At 35.9% G+C, this 16,583-nt stretch overlaps 1 pseudogene; it reads right to left on the bottom strand.

Annotated features, from left to right (window-relative positions):
- Window positions 1-12,304: 12,304 nt before the first annotated feature.
- LOC127538105 (60S ribosomal protein L21-like) lies at window positions 12,305-13,172 on the bottom strand (annotated as a pseudogene).
- Between the last annotated feature and the right edge of the window lie 3,411 nt (window positions 13,173-16,583).

Raw genomic sequence — 16,583 nt, 5'->3', positions numbered from 1 at the left:
TAAGATTAACAATAACAGGACAATTAAAAGAAAAGATTTATAAGAAATGCTGATAGTGAGAAAAGTATTATTATATTTGCATATTTTTATTCCTGTATCAATTTCTGGATTAAAAGCTTGAACGTCATAGCTAATTATTTCTCTATTCTTTAACAGTTTCCATAGAATTTTTATATACATTGACCGTCTGAGCTTCAAAACAAACCAAGGAGGTAGGTCATGTGTGATTTGAATAAAGAAACAACAAAGGAAAATTAAGGTAGACAGGAAAACCAAGAGATAGTAATTTCAGAAAAAAACTGATAGAGGTTCCAGGAGATCAACAATCTAAATGCTTCAGAGATTATTGATAATTTCTGGCCTATTGGCTGTTTCTACATCTCCCCCCAGCTCTACAGTGGTCTCAGAATGACCAATTTGGTAGTTTTGTAGACATTGTAGGAGATTCCTTTTCTTTATCTTTCCTAAATTCTCTCCTTCCTCCTCTTCTTCCTAATCAGCTACATTCCTTAGAATCAGAGTAATAGGGTAGGGAATATATACAACATTTGCATTCCTTTTACCTGCCCTAAAGTTCCCCTCTTCCACCAGGACTCAGATGCTAGGAACAGAGATTATGAGCACTCACCCACAACCCAGTACCCTATCTAACAGTAAAGTTTTAATCTACAGTGGTCTCTTCTGTAACATTCTGACTAGCTTTCTGGAAGTCCTCCAAATGGGCCTTCGTTTCAGCAGAAAAATCACCATAAGAATAGTCAGGAATAAAGTCCAAAATCTTTATTATCTCCTTCATAGTCTGTCTCCTTTGCTTAGAGCTGGGCTAGCTTTCTGGGGGACCTTCAGATGGGTCTTCGTCTTAGAGGAGAAATGCAGGAGACAGGAGAACCACCAGGGTGCTGAAGATGGAATGTCTCTCTTCCAGTCCTTGTTGGCTCTTATATACCTTATTGTAATTACATCATTACAGCATACTGATTATATGTGAACTTAAGAGAACCATTACATCACCATGCTAAGTACTAAATATATATGTAAACTAAATAACCAGCATCTTATCAATTCCTCTGAGTTAACACCTTGTTTCAAGCATACTTCTCCAGAATTCTGGCTCTCTATATCTCTCACTTTCTTTTATTTTAGAACATAGGTGGTCTTGCCCTACCTGACTTCTCAGAGAGGTAAGAACCCTAAAAATGAGGTGATCATGCCCTCCCTTACTTCTCAGAAAGGGGGGTAAAAACACCAAAAAGGAGGTGATCATGCCCTCCCTCATGTCTCAGGAAGGGAGATGAATATACCAAAGAGAAATGGGGAGTCTGTAATGGGCTGAAACTGAGCAGATGCACTGAGGTTCAGACAAGCAAGTACTTAAGGCTAAGTACCAATTGGACAATACTCTATTAGCATTTGCTTGGAAAATAGCCTGCCCCACCATTCTGTGCAGGCTTGATCTGTTGGTGTATAGAGAGATGAGGAGGAGGGATAAAAGGGTGGAGTAAGAAAGCCAGAGTGACTCCTGGCCAGGTTCACGTCACCATTACTCTCACTTTGTGGTGCCATTACTCTCACATCCACAAAGAATAAAGATCAAGGACTTTTGCTTATCCTGACTCTGGCTGATTCTAAAGTATCCTGGGTGCTAACACGGTCATCACAGGAGTCAAATCGGATTTTGTTAGCAGGTTTCTGAAGGGTCTCATTTGAAATAGATATCCTTAAAACCATCAGCATGGGAGGTATTACAGAAGCATATATTACTACAACACAGGCTAGTAACGATGGCTCTCTCCACAGCTGCTGCAGGCTCAATATGGGGTAACAAACATGAATTTATACATGCAAATAGTAATATAACAATATGAATCAACATGATATTATAAAAGATTTCCATAAGACCTAGAAGGAGGGTATATAAATTACATTCACACATATACCTCCTTCAGCAGCCAAGAAATAGTCCAAAACCAATCTATTGTCCATTACTTCATGTGTCAGAGAATTCAATGATTCCTGCAAGTTTTTAAGTCCTGCCATAGTCTCATCATGTGTTAGGGAATCCAATGATTCCTGCAGATTTTGAAGTTCTGTAGCAGTCTTATCAACAATTTTTGATGGTCATGAGTCAATTGTCACACACATTAGGTTAACAGTCATGCTTTTTCAGTGGCACATGTAGTCAGAGATAGAACTACTCGATATTTCTCGAGTTTTCTCCTTTGTTTTGAGATTTTTCTCTTTTTCTGTCTCTCTGATGGACAAGTCAAATAGGGCTTGTTGACACCCATTTGTTTCCTTCTCTATCTGTAGAGATTCCAGCAAAGCCTCTCTCCCAAGCAATTAACCCATCTGGTCCCTTCCATTCATCACTCTTGGGATCTCTCTTCATCACCTGGAGATTATATTGGAGCTGCTCTCACTGGACACTGACTTTCTGTTGGATTATTAAACCTGTATTCTCCTCAATTATAATCCCTTTTTTCTCATCAGGTTGTTTTTTGGCTGATTAATTATGACTGAGTATTGAACTTCTAAAGATTCTCTGGGTATAACTTCAGCTACCATCATGTCCCACCTGTTTTTTGCCTGGGGCCCTGGAGCTGGGTCTTGAGTTCTATTTCCCCGAGTCAATCTACATTCTGATGCCCAATGGAAACCTCTGTTGCATTTTGGACGTAGGCTTTGAGATCTTGTTCTCTCACCCTGTCTTCTCACTCTATCTCTATGCCAACATTGAGCTTTCAGATGCCCTACTTTACCACACTGAAAGCATTGACGAGTCTCTCTGGAAGTCCCTTGCCAAAAGGGACTGTCTTCTCATGTTCTATATCGTAGTCTGGGTATAAAAGGGATTTGTGCCCATGATGGCACAGCATCTTTGCATCTTTGTGTAGTCCTAGTATAATTCTTCTACAAACCTCATTAGCATTTTCTCTAGCAAGTTGTTTTATCATTATTCCTGCTGCTGCATTTTTACCAATAATTCATATGACATGAAATCAGCAAAGAATTCATTCAGACTTTGCTCTATTTTTGTTAAGGCTTCCCTTCTATCTTGTTTTCCTGGGAGGGTGCCCCATGCTTTGATAGCAGCAGCAGCAGCAATTTGCTCATAGCAGCTCAATTTGTCAAAGGGTAATTTATCTGCACTAAAGTGTCTGCATAAAGACCTATCCCTGTTAGTTGATTAAAGGTGATTGGTATATTAACTCCAGTTTGCCTATTTTGTTGGTCTTTTATTCTACAGAGTTCATTATACTCCAAAAGCCACAACAAGTTTTGTCCAGATTCTAAACATGTCCTTGCTATAGATTTCCAGTCACTAGGAGTTAAAATTTCAAAAAGCCAAATTTTCTAATACCATCTTAACATAAGACAATGTAGCCCCATAAAGAGTACAACCCTTTTCCAGATTTTTGATAATTTCCAGATCAAAAGGAGTGTATCTTTTCCTGGCTTGACTTTAAGAATCAAAATTTTCAATCACAAGGTATGCTTTTATTCTTAAATCAGATATATCCTATCCTTCTTTTTTAGCTTTAACTATTGCCTTTTGTAATCTTATCATAGAGGGTGGACAAAGTTGCTGCATGGGCAGTGCTGATTGTGTCACTGCCCTTTCTCTCCCACTTCCTCCCTCCACTCACATAGGGGAAAAGGGGGGAGGGTGATGAGATGGGGAATTCCCTAATGGCACCTGCTGTGAAGTACTACTTAAGTCCTTCCTTGTCTAATTCTTTATGCTTTTCAGCTACTTTGTCAGTACCATCCCTCTTTTTAATTTCATCAGTACTGTACTTAATTCCTTTCTAATTCTTTGTGCTTTTCAGCTATTTTGTCAATACCATTCCCCTCCTGCTCTATCTCCTTTTTCCTTATTCTAATACTTATGTAATTCCTTAAAGCCAATTGTATTATGTTGTATATATAAAATGTTTCTTTAGAAATTGAATCAGTACCATTATCATTGTAATATTCAATTAGTTGCTCTCCCACTAGTTTCCATTTATGTGTCTCTAATTCTTCTTCCTTGGAGAACCAAGGGGACATGCATTCTAATGTTTTTAAGAGTCCACCAATCTGCTCCCAAGTTATAATCAAACCTTGCCATTTTCTTAACCTAACTATGCTTTCTACTCACTTCCCTTGGGGTGGGGAAGATTTTTGTCTAAGTATTTGTCCCATTTTATCTGAAACACTAGTTTAGCCCTTACCAAAGTTTCCTGCTTGTCTATTTTTGAATTCACCCTATTTCTGAGTCACAGGGACTTCTCCACTGAACTCACGATCATTGGGTCAGTTGAACTGCTGAGTATAAATCCTTTGCCCCACACATTGGGTGCCAAAATGTAAGGTTTGGACTAGCTTTCTGGAGGTCCTCCGAATGGGCCTTGGTTTCAGCAGAATAATCACCACAAGAATAATCAGGAATAAAGTCCAAAGTCTTTATTATCTCCTTCACAGTCTGTCTCCTTTGCCTGGAGCTGGGCTAGCTTTCTGGGGGACCATCAGACTCCTCTTAGTAAGGTATAGCTTCCTTCGGATCAATTGACAGAGATTTACAAACTACCACAATCTGTTTTTTGCTTCCTAGGCCTGGAAACCATTTTTATGTCATTTTAGAGTTAGTCCAACACCTTTTTCTTCCTTGAACAGGATGATCAACTTACCTGATATGCATGGAGTTTATTGGAAAGATGTCAAGGGATACTCAGAATAGCTTCTTAATATTATTATATAAATCAGTGGTGTCAAACTCAAATAGAAAAGGGGACAGTAAATGGTACATAAGAATTCTATAGAGCTATGTATTATATGGCCAAATATTAATATCATCTATGTTTTAGTATATTTTTATTTATGTTGTTAAGTATTTCCCAGTTACATTTAATTTGGTTCTGGAATCACTCAGGCCATATGCTGAGTGTTGCATGACTAGGGGTGTTTGACACCTCTGATGTAAATGGGAGGACAACATTCTACCTTTTAAATTTTAATATTCTCTCAATTAAATTAATGGTTTAAAGGTTTCTTTCTTTTTGATGAACTTGTTCCTAAAAGTATGACATTTAAATTTTGCTTGTTTTAAATTTTTAAATGTTGAAAGCTATAAATATTTGATGATGTTCAAAATTTAAAGAATAATAATAAAAAAAACTGAGTAACTGATTCTAGCAAGCAGAATAAACTTAGGAGTAAAAATATATAGATCATTCATCTCAAGAAAATATATGGATGGGGCAGGAACAAAATCAACCCTTTTTGAAGGCTAACAGTTGTTAGAATAAATATTCCACTTAACTAAAGTCGATAAAGTAACATTCTTTGATGGTTTTATGCTTTAAAACTTTAACTTACTCTATTTATAAGAAAGGCTGAATTTTAAGAAAATGGTTATTAACTTATTCTTTTAAACTCAAAAAAATGTAGCTTAAGAACAGCTGTAGATTGATGTTCTACATAGTGGGTGTTCTGCAGAATGTCATCACATAGTCAATATAGTAAGTTTAATTCTCGTAGAATTATATGGTGGAGAAATTTTGGCTCACTCTACTGTTAGTTTTTTCTCCCTCCATTTAGAAGCAAATGAACAGATTGAACAAGGTACTCCATCTGTCTCCCACTCCTGCCTATTCCTTGTAACTTTGTGCTTTTTGTTGTTTCTATTTCACAATATTATTATGATTATTTACAAAATACATACAAAAAATGAGGCAAATATCCAGGGCTATCATTTAGGTACTTTAGAACAATGTGGTCAAAATGTGGTTGAGAATCTTTGGGATCTCTGAAACCCTTTCAGAGGGCCTACAAATTATTTCTAATATGGTAAATATCTATAAATATAACTCACATAGACAAAACTTCTCCAGACAGATCCTCAATAATTTTTCAAAGGATATAGGAATACTGAGAAGAACAGTTTGAGAATCACTGCTTTAAAGAACAATAAAACTGACTCCTCTACTTGTTTGATCACAAAATAAAAACTTCAGAGTGAAGAATTTGTGTTATCTTGCTAGGAAACCAAGATTCCTATGCCTATGGTTCTGGAAGAATTAATGAGGCTTCTAAAGAAGCCAACATTATTATGAAGTATTTTGGGATCAGAACAATCAGGTCATAGATTAGGAACTTTAGTGTAAGCGTCTTATAAAGGACAGATGATCATCATGAAGGACAGCCTCATCAAAGCAAAAGAAAAAAATTTCAATTGACCAAGATTTATGTTTTATATGGGATAAAATGATAGTCAAAAAGAACTTTAAATTACATATTCTGGTAAAGAGGCACTATCATGCATTTTCTACATGTTTATATACTAGTTTTTTTTTTTTTTAAATGAGGGTACCCAGGTGAAACTTTTAAAAAGTAAGTCTGAAATTTAATCCCTGTCATTGATTACCATCTGGCAAAAGAAGTTGCCCTTGTGATATCCCCAAGACTACAATAAACACACGACATGTACATACAGTAAAAGGGAATACCCAGCTTTATTACATAGCTTTTAAGATGCAAAATAAATGGGTTAAACAGTCACCTGGAAAAAAACAACATACCTCAAAATAAACATTTCTTCAATTTTCTGCTACTTTTTTTTTTTTAACTTGGTGCTGATTTCTAGATTCAGGAAAATTCCTAGATTAACCCAAATTCTTGCTTTTTCCTCTAATATGTCAGTGCCTAACAGACCAGGTGTGGAGTGTTTGGGCTTTATAACTCTGGGGGCACTCCAGCTTTAACAAAGCAGCTAACACCTGGAAATACATAAAAGCTATGGTTTAAGTGCAGAGTGATGAGTGTTAGTTAACTAGGCCCTCCTGGATTCAGAGACGGGCCACTTGTGGCTCAGGAAAGAATACTGAAATTAAAGTGAAAATTCAGCATGATAGAGTTCAGCTATACCTAGAATTTCCTAGATTTGTTTATGACTTTTCAACATGTATCTTTCTTATACTCACATGGAAAGAGAAAAGGAAGGAGAAAGGAGAGAGTGAAAAGAGAAAGACAGAGAGAGAGAAAGAGACACACACAGAGGGAAGACACACAGGAGAGAGAGACACACAAACAGATGTGCACACACACGGAGACACACACACACACACACACACACACACACACACACACACACACACACACAAGACAGAGAGACCCAGAGAGAGACACACTCACAGAGAGATAAAGGGACACACAGAAGACACACACACACACACAAACACAGGAGAGAGACACATGGTGCGGGGGAGGGGAGAAGAGATAGACAGAGGAGGAGAGGAGGAGGGGAGGAAGAAGGGAAGGGGAGGGAGAAGGGAAAGGGAGGGGAAGAGGAGAAAAGGAAAAAGGAGGGGAAAGGAGGAGAGAGGGAGGGAGAGAAGGAGGAGAGAAAGGAGAGGGGGAGGGAGGAGGGAGAGAAGGGGAGAGAAAAAAAAATCAGAGAATAGTTCTTTGGTGATTAAATGTCTATTCTTAGGAAGTTTCAGAAGGACTTTCAGAAGAGTCAGTATTTTCTTGTTTTACTGACATCAGAGAATGCATACAAGGAAGTGACTCTGCTTAAATAGGCATGACTTCATTTTGTGACAAAATTCAATTCTGCTATTTTGAAATACAAATAAATTTCTTCCTTGTTTTATTCTTTTTTATTAATTACTGTTCTTTCCCCCTCCAGTATTGCTTCAGGAGTGTAGAGAACTCACCACAAATTCCACAATATTCCATAACAAAGTCATTCTTTGGGGTATGTGGCAAAATCTGGTTGTGAATATAAAGTCACTTAATCTGGTTTCAATTCAAGTAGACATTCATTAAGAGTCTACTGAGTCCAGAGGGAAATGACCAGGGAAAATCCCTGATTAAGAAATATCCTCTTGCAGTTGATAGAATATTATACACTCAAAATTTTAAGGTAAAATAATAAATGAAAATACCTAAGATACAAGCAAAGTGCTATGTTAGATGAAACTGAAAGGTGGCTGGGATCAGAAAAGACTTTTGAATTGTGCTTTAAAGGATGGATAATAATTTTGTTGGAGAGATGTAGTGGGTAACAAATTATGCCAGGCTTAAGGAAATAACATTAGAAAAAGAGACAAACATTGTACATATGGGGGGGGTGGTGTCATCGGAACATCCACATTCTTTAAGTCTGGAGAAGTACTACATAAAATGATTCTGGAAAGGTTTGGTCTCAAAACATATAAGACATAAATGCTAGGCTAAATAATTTAATTTGGCTATCTCCATGATGGTTGTTTTGCACAAATGATACAATAGGCCAGATAGTAGATCTGATTTGTTTTCCAAATTCTAAATCATCTATTTAAAATTTGTTTTTATTTTAAGAACAGGTAGATCATTTGTCCTCCAACTTTTTTTTTTGATATTTCCAATCAATGAAAACTTTTTGTGCATATAATTCTGATATATATTTATTAGAAACATGTATTAGACTATATTATAATCAGTTTAATACTCAACAATTATTTCTGAAGAGTTTACTGTGTACTAAGTGTTTGGAATGCAGAGAAATGTAAAAATTAAAAAAAAAAAAGACCTTGCTGTCAAGATAGAGGCATTCTAATTGACAGGGCAATATATAAATATCAAGTTTTATGCAAAATATCTATATATTATTATATATTATATATTCATATATAAAATATATATGAAACACTGCTACTACATTTCTATGTAATAGGCATTTAGGAAAAAAAAAAAGATAAATTACTGAAGGAAACAATATTTGATGTTAGAGTCATTAAGGAATCAGTGGATTTAATTATACAGGGGAATAGCACACAGCCAGATTTGTTCTTGAGAAAAATCAATCTGGCAGCTGTATAAAAAATAAATTGATTAAGACAAGGAGTTAAGATAGAGAGAACAATGACAAGGCCAGGACACTAATCTAGATGAGCAATAAAAAGGGCTTGAACTAGAGCAATGACTATTTGAGTCAAATGAATGGGGTATCTATGAAAGATATTTTGGCATTAGAAAAGTGTCATTTGTCACAAATTGGATAATTGAGATAAGAGAAGAGGTCAGAGTCTAAAATGACAGAGGATGCAGGGAAAATGATCTTAAAGATAATAGCCTATGTGACTGGAAAATAGTAGTGCTCTTTAAAAAGAGAGAAATATTCAAAAGAGCAGTGTATTTTGGAGGAAATTGTAATATAATCTTTGTTATATGCAATCCATGTATATTACAATCCATCTGTGCCTTTTCATCCTTAGCAAATCACTATCCCATCCAAACTGAAATATAAGGAACGAGGTCTCTTACTGGTACTTGTTCCAGAGGTGAGGGTCAGGGAGGGAATTTTTTTTTTCCTTCTAATGGCACATGTCACAGCTATTGCTTTAGTTGTCTTTAGTAGTATGTAGATTATAACTTACCTGAAGAGCTCTCTCTTATGACCAAAGTGGGAGAGGTTGGAAACACATTGATTGGCTATTGTCCTTGATTCTTGAAAAGGACTTGAAAAGACCAAAATGACATCACTATATTAGACTCAAGATTTGGTATGTCAGATCAATATAAGCTTGGAAGGCTCTATCAGACGTTAGACACAAATAGTCCTTATATTTGAAATATGTATAGTAAAGGGAGAGTGGACTGGGGAAAATGTTGGAGGTCCAGGGTGAGTGTGACTGTATTAAAATAAAATTCCAATGTTAATATTATATGGAGGTTGGGATAAAGTGATATGCTGGTAAATGTTTAACAATCAGCTCTCAAAAAAACTACCTAGACAAAACTACCTCACCCTGGCTATGACCTATCTTCCTACCCAATTAATTGAAAGCACATCTTTTGGCATTAGTCCATTATCTTTTTTAGTTCAGACTACAGGTACTCAGGTTTTGCTTGTCCACACTTTGCAGGCTACTGTTATAGATAAATGAAGCATGAGACAAACTTCAAAGAATTTTTTATCTGATTTAGTTCCTAAAGTCCCCCAAATGGACAATTATTCTTTAGTAATACCTGTGCATAAATACAATACTGTTCTCCTGATCCTTTAATTGGGGATTGTGCTAGATGCTTCTCCTTATGAGTAATTTTCTATCATGGTTATTCTAAGCACTAATATTGTATGCAAAAATGCCATTATTTATGAAATTTATCAAAGATTTAATCTCATTTTTCAGTATTTAAGATTATTGTGAAGAAAATGGGGTGTTTCCAAATTATAATTTCATCAAATTGCAGACTTTTAATTGGCTTATTAGACAATAGTGATTTCCTTACTGTTATACTGCTTGCTTAGTGCATAATAGGAAAATGGATGTCATAAAACTAATGTAGTCTTGATTTAAATCACTCTGGTGATCTACAGTACTGTCTCTCATAAGGTACTTTCTAAATAGATATGCCAACCATGACTGTTTATGGTGCATTTATATTCCCTGATTGTTTCATCTGTTTAAGTGGATTGATAACAGATAACATCTGTTTTAAGTGTTAAGGTTTCTCAATTAAAATACAACTGTAATGGCTCATCTATGGAATGATAGATGATTCTAGTTTTTCACAAGCTTGTTAATAGAGTCAAAGTTCTATGAGTTCTACTAAGCTGGAAATTAGAACAGAGTCTCAATGATGGACTGTGTCCATTGTCTGATGTCAAGTCTATCTAAATGCAGAAAGTTCTCATCATCTGATTAGAATATAGGAGATTTTTTTTTTTTTTTTTAACTCATGAAGATCCTTTATTGATGCATTTAAGAACTACAATCTGTGTAGAGGGAGGAAATCATAATGGTCAGTTATCTTTGAATTATTGAAGTTAGAATCATTAACAAATGGATCCATTTGTTTATATCTCTTAACTTTAACATTAGCTGGTCATCTGCTTAATTTTACAAATACTTTTGAATCAGTGACCTTTGAAAAGGACATGAGGAAAGGGCCAGATGTCCTTTTTCAATCACTTCTTATCCCTTCCCACCCCCAGACTTTTTATCTTCAGGTCTTTGATGCACTTTTTAAAGGAATTCTGTTTGAAGATCCCCAGACAGATGGTAGAAAACAACCTCATTTTACATATAAGTTTTGATGTCAAATATTCATCTTTTTCTCTCTCATGCTCTGAGCCTGCAACAACTTTCTGCTGGATATCTCCAACTGGACATCCAATAGGCATCCTAAACTCAACATCCAAAGTGGAATTCCTGATCTTTCTCCAAAAAACAAACCCTCTTCTTAACTTAGTCTACTATCCACTATCATTCTTCTAGTTATCCAGGTTCATAAAATTGGATTCATTCTCAATTTTTCCTTTACATCATCTCTATATTCAACCAGTTGTCAAAGCTTGTAAATCTACTTTAACAACATATCTCATATGCATCCCATTTTCTCCAGTCAAAGATAAATATTCTAGAAATTCAGGCCTTCATTCTCTTTTTAACTTGGAACATTTTAACAGCTTCCTAATTGGTCTTGAAGTCTATAGTCTTTTCACTTTTCAATTTGTCCTATATACATCAGGGAAATGGATAAATCCTAAAACTGGTAGTTCTTCCATATCCAATACCCATATTACTTCAATTTTAAAACAACCAATGGTCTCAAAATCTGAATTAACAGTGGTCATCTAGGTAACATAATGGATAGAGAGTCAGGCATGAAGTCAGGAAGATTCATCTTTTTGAGTTCAAATCTGATCTCAGATACTTCCTAACTCTGTGATCCTGGGAAAGTCACTTAATTCTGCCTCAATTTCCTATTTGTAAAATGAGCTGGAGAAAAATGGCAAAACATTCTGGTAACTTCACCAAAGAGAACCCCAAATATGGTCACAGAGTTAAACAACAACATTAATTATATTATATCTTTTTCTGCCTCTAAAAAGCTAAAGTACAGGTCTATCGATGTCACTCCTCTGCCCAAATAATCTTTGTGGGCATCAAATCCCTGTGGGATAAAATTACAGACTCCTCAGCTTAACATTTGAAAGTGCTTTTTTTGAGAATGATTTCCAATTTCTCCCCTCACAAGCTATATCCCACTCAAATTGTTGTTTCTATTTCCCAAACTCAACATTCTCCTTTGCAAAGGCTATCACACATGCATGCTTGGAAGGCTTTCCCACCTCATGAATACTTAATTTACCTTCAAGGCCAAACTCAAATGCCATCTCCTATATTAAAAAAAAAAAAGTATCTGTTCTTGTCTCACCAACTGTTAGTATCCCCAAACCCATGGGATTACTTTGAATAGATTTTGTACTTATTTATCTATATGCATTCTATTTCCTTCAAGTAGAATGTAAAATAATCGAGGGCAGGGATTGTTAGAATTTTTGTCATTTATCTCCAGAATTTGGAGTGGTACATGACACCTAACAGATCTTTAGAAAACATTTGGCAAATTAATTATTTTTTTCACACTCCAATAATTTTTTTTTTTAATAATCAGTTATGCATGAATTCATAGGCAATTGGTTCCAATAGCTCAGGCTGCTTGCCATTGGTTCTAATAAAGTGTGCTTCTCAGAGTGGAGCAGGCTGATGTTTTAGGCACCCAAGTGCCTTTTTCTTTGGTTTCCTTCTTATCATTTTCCTTTACCCTCTTCAGAAGCTATCTCTGTTCTTAGAGTTCTTAATGTGCTCAATATATACATTGATTCTCTTGGTTAGAATCTTGCCCTCAATTTGTTTGTTTACAACAATGCCTACAGCATGTTGAGTAACATTATAGACTGGGTCCAATCTTCCCATGGTAACATTCATGGGGCATTCCTTGCTGAACTATGCCCATATCCTTGATGTCTACAATATTACCTTTCTTGTTTATTTGCATATATGGAGCTAAAGAAACAATACCATGTTTTTAAAAGGGCCTGGGCAACATGCAATTGTGTCCCTCTTCTTTGTCCTTTTGTATTCATCACTTTGGCAACTCACTAGAATATGGTGGAAGCAGCGGAAAGAAAGTCAGCAAATTATTTAATTGAAATTGAAGGCAGTCCCTACTGTTCTAGAGAAATGTGTACAATCAAAAAGTTATGTGGTAGTGATATGCTTTAGGTTTTAAAGACAATGAATATAAATAATTAAGGTCTGTAGTTTCAAGATAGGATAGTTCAGGATGTGCTAGTATATGTTTTAACAACCAGCCCTAAAATATAACACAACAAATGTGTTAATGTAATCTGCTGAATTAACACTCTCTCCTAGTTTTCTTTACTTTAGACATTTAACAAAGCAATACACAAAACTTTGATTGGTAGAATTTGCCACTTTCCCAATTGTAAATACTCACACTGAAAATTTAAGGATTAGCTTTTCTGTACATATATATTGATTCTGTATTGTTTTCAAAGGAATGGAGTTTAGAGAAAAGCTAAAGTAGAAGGATGTGACAATGCAGAAAAGAGATAAATAATGCCACATTGTGCCTTGTGGGTTTCTTGAAAGTTATAGCTGAGAAGACTATAGAATCAGAAAAAAAACCCAACCCATTAGTGTTTCAAAATAAATAGAATATGGAAGGGACCAAAGAACTTTGTAAAAATCCAAGTTCCTTATTTTAAAAATGGGAAATGGGAAAAAATAGTCACCTTGACTGACTGATTAGCTGACCCCAGATTTCTTGATCCTTGGCCCAGTTGATCTTTCCTACCATAACAGCTTGTCTTTTATGTTCAATATATTTTCACATACATGCATATGTACATACACATATATGTACACACATATGCACATATATGTGTATGTTTATTATATATACATATATTTTCACTTAGTTTAGCATTTTATACCATATGTATTTAAAAGTTTTTCCACTGAACTTTTCAAATGTGAAACTTGTTTTGAAAAGGACCTCTAGAAAATCTTTTTTTTTTTTTTTTTTTTTTTTTTTTTTGCTTAAGGCAAAATTTTGCCTACTTTCCAATCCAAGGCAGGTAAATTACAATCTCATTTTTAAAATATGTTGCTACATTGCTTAAAAATCTTGTATCTGAAATTAGTACTGGTTGCTGAATTAGTGGAACACACTGCTTGACTATAGGCAACAAATGTTACTTTTTAGCTTTTACTTTCAACAAGAGACAAAAGTAAGGAAGAAAATGAAGGGGATTTTGGAGTTTGATTTAGAAAGGCACAAAAATGTTTTGTTACAGCTTATGATAATGCTGTTTACATTTGTATAAACTTAGTTTAAGACTTTTAGGATACTCTTTATATGACTTAATAGTTCTCAAAGTATCTTCATATGCGTAGTTTCAATATTTTCAACCTTCAGCCATTCCCATCCCAAAGAAATATGTGAGCTAAGGGGGGGGGGGGGGGGAACAAAAAACAAAAAAAAAAAATAGGCAGAATGAAAGGTCTAATCTAAAAAAAAAAAAAAGTAAAATAATCTTGCTATAGGTGAGAGGGGGCAGGGAAAATGCAGAATAAAAGTATTTCTTTCAATGTTTGCTATTTTTGTGTGGTTCTTACAAGCACTGATAATCAAAAATTGTGAAATTTTGTGATTCACTAAATATTCCCTGCTCCTGCTTCTCCCCACTCTGCGATTTTCCTAAATTATAGATTTAGCCATGTCAACCAACCCTGCCACCCCTCATAAATTCCAGTGGTTCCTTATTTCCTACTGGATCAGAAATAAAGTCCTTTGCCTTTTAAATCATTTCACAATGTGACACTTTCTTATTTTCACTTATCGCCACACTTACTCTGATCTATTTGTTGTTTCTCATTTCCATTTTAAGGTAGTAGTTGCCCTTACAATTCTGGAAATCTTTCCCTTTTAATCCCTGCCTCTCAGTTTCTCTGGCTTCCTTCACATTTCAGCTGCAATTCCACTTTCTCCAGGAGGCCTTTTCCAGCCCCATCTCACCATCTTCTGCTAGTACTTTTCTCTATGAGATGACTTCCTGTCTACTCTAAAAGTTGCTTGTTATGTGTTATATTTCAGTAGAATGTGAACTCGTTGAGGATAGGGGTTATTTTTCCCTTAGTATATCCAATGCTTAACATAGCCTGACACATGATAATTAATTAATAAATGCTTTTTGAATGCAAGTCAGCATTAGTCAAGCCTGCCGCTGTAATGAAACTTGTTTTAATTTTATAACTTCGCCATGCCCTGTCAGAGGCACATGCACACATAAACAATATTGTAGATACTGTAACCTCCACTTTCCAAAGAAAGTGTATGAACACTTTATTCTAATTCCTCCCCTGGGGGGGGGGGGGAATTATCCTTTAGCTAATCCAATGAACCCTTCTATCAGAGCAAAAATGGTTTGAAAAGCCAGAAAGTTGCAATGGCTGACAGCATGGGGTATTAGAATTTTGGGATCATTTGTTGAGAGGAAAATGAAGGTTAGTTGGCTACCTACAAAAACTGAAGTACTGATTACTCAACATGTATGATTCTATGAAATACCTATTAAAGGTTATTTGTTTTCTTTTGTTTCTTAGAGAGACTAGAACAGTAATAATCACTGATCAATCGTGGTGATATTAGCATTCTTCTAATCCACATAAATGCAAATATTCCAATTCCTAAATTTCCCAGGTAGCCTGAGAAGAAATAAGACAAATTGATTGAGTTTGAGTAGGTAGTGGGGAGGGAGAAGAGAAGGGAGAAAGGAGAGGGTCAAAGGGAAGAAGAGATCCCTGGTTGTAGGTAAGAAACCCGTTCTTTTGGTGCATGGGGGTGAGACTGGGGTTTGATGACTTTCATTTTGCTCCCCAATTATGAGTCAAAAAAGATTGCTCCATAATATTTTTTAGCTCTTACTTCCCTAGTTATATTTTCCCTTTTCTACCTCTCCCATTTCCTAAAGGTCTTCTAGGTAAACAAGAGATTGATCAAGCTGCTGGGAGGATAATAGTTCTAATTTCCTCCTGGCACCTTAATGTAGCCTGAGGCTAGTACAAAGTTGCCTCAGGGTCCGGGACTCTGCTCAAAATCCTCAATTTCCCCCCAAACTAAGATATAAGAAACCAAGTCCCCGAGTTAATAGCTGCAAAGAAAAAACCCGGGGGACTATCCAGAGAGTGTGTGGGAAGTGATTTAACATGTGAATCCCTCTCATTACACTTTATGCTTTATACATTAAGCTTTCTTAAGTGTCCTGGGAGCTTAATAAAAGTTTGACTGCCGACTGGCTGAAAAAACCTCCCAAACCCACCAATTCCCAAATGCAAGGAAGCCGTAGCACAAAGTTGCAACTGGAGGTTGGCAATTTGCACCCAGGTCCTTCAGACCAGAGAGCCGATATTTTTTCTAAAGTATACTGCTTCTGTAGTCAGCACAGTGATCTACCACCTACTAGAAAGCTTAGAAAATGTTGGTTCTCTCCTCCCCATCTCTTTAAAAAGAAAACTAGCTCACAGGAAATATTTCCTGTCATATTGTAGTCTATTTACCTTGACTTACGGAATGAGGTGGGGAAAAGATGGCGTTGGGACAGACCTTTTTGTTCCAGTCTTGTAGAGGTTCTTGGAGATGGCATCTGATTTTATCTCAGTTCCCCACACAGGCAAGTTTCTGATGCAAAATCTGTCAAACACCTGGAGATGTGTGCGTGTGCGTGCGTACGTGCGTGTGTG

Source organism: Antechinus flavipes, chromosome 5, assembly GCF_016432865.1.
Source record: "Antechinus flavipes isolate AdamAnt ecotype Samford, QLD, Australia chromosome 5, AdamAnt_v2, whole genome shotgun sequence".
In the NCBI taxonomy this organism is placed as follows: domain Eukaryota; kingdom Metazoa; phylum Chordata; class Mammalia; order Dasyuromorphia; family Dasyuridae; genus Antechinus; species Antechinus flavipes.
Note: the sequence above shows the minus strand (reverse complement) of the source record. Positions and strands in the feature narration are given on the sequence as shown.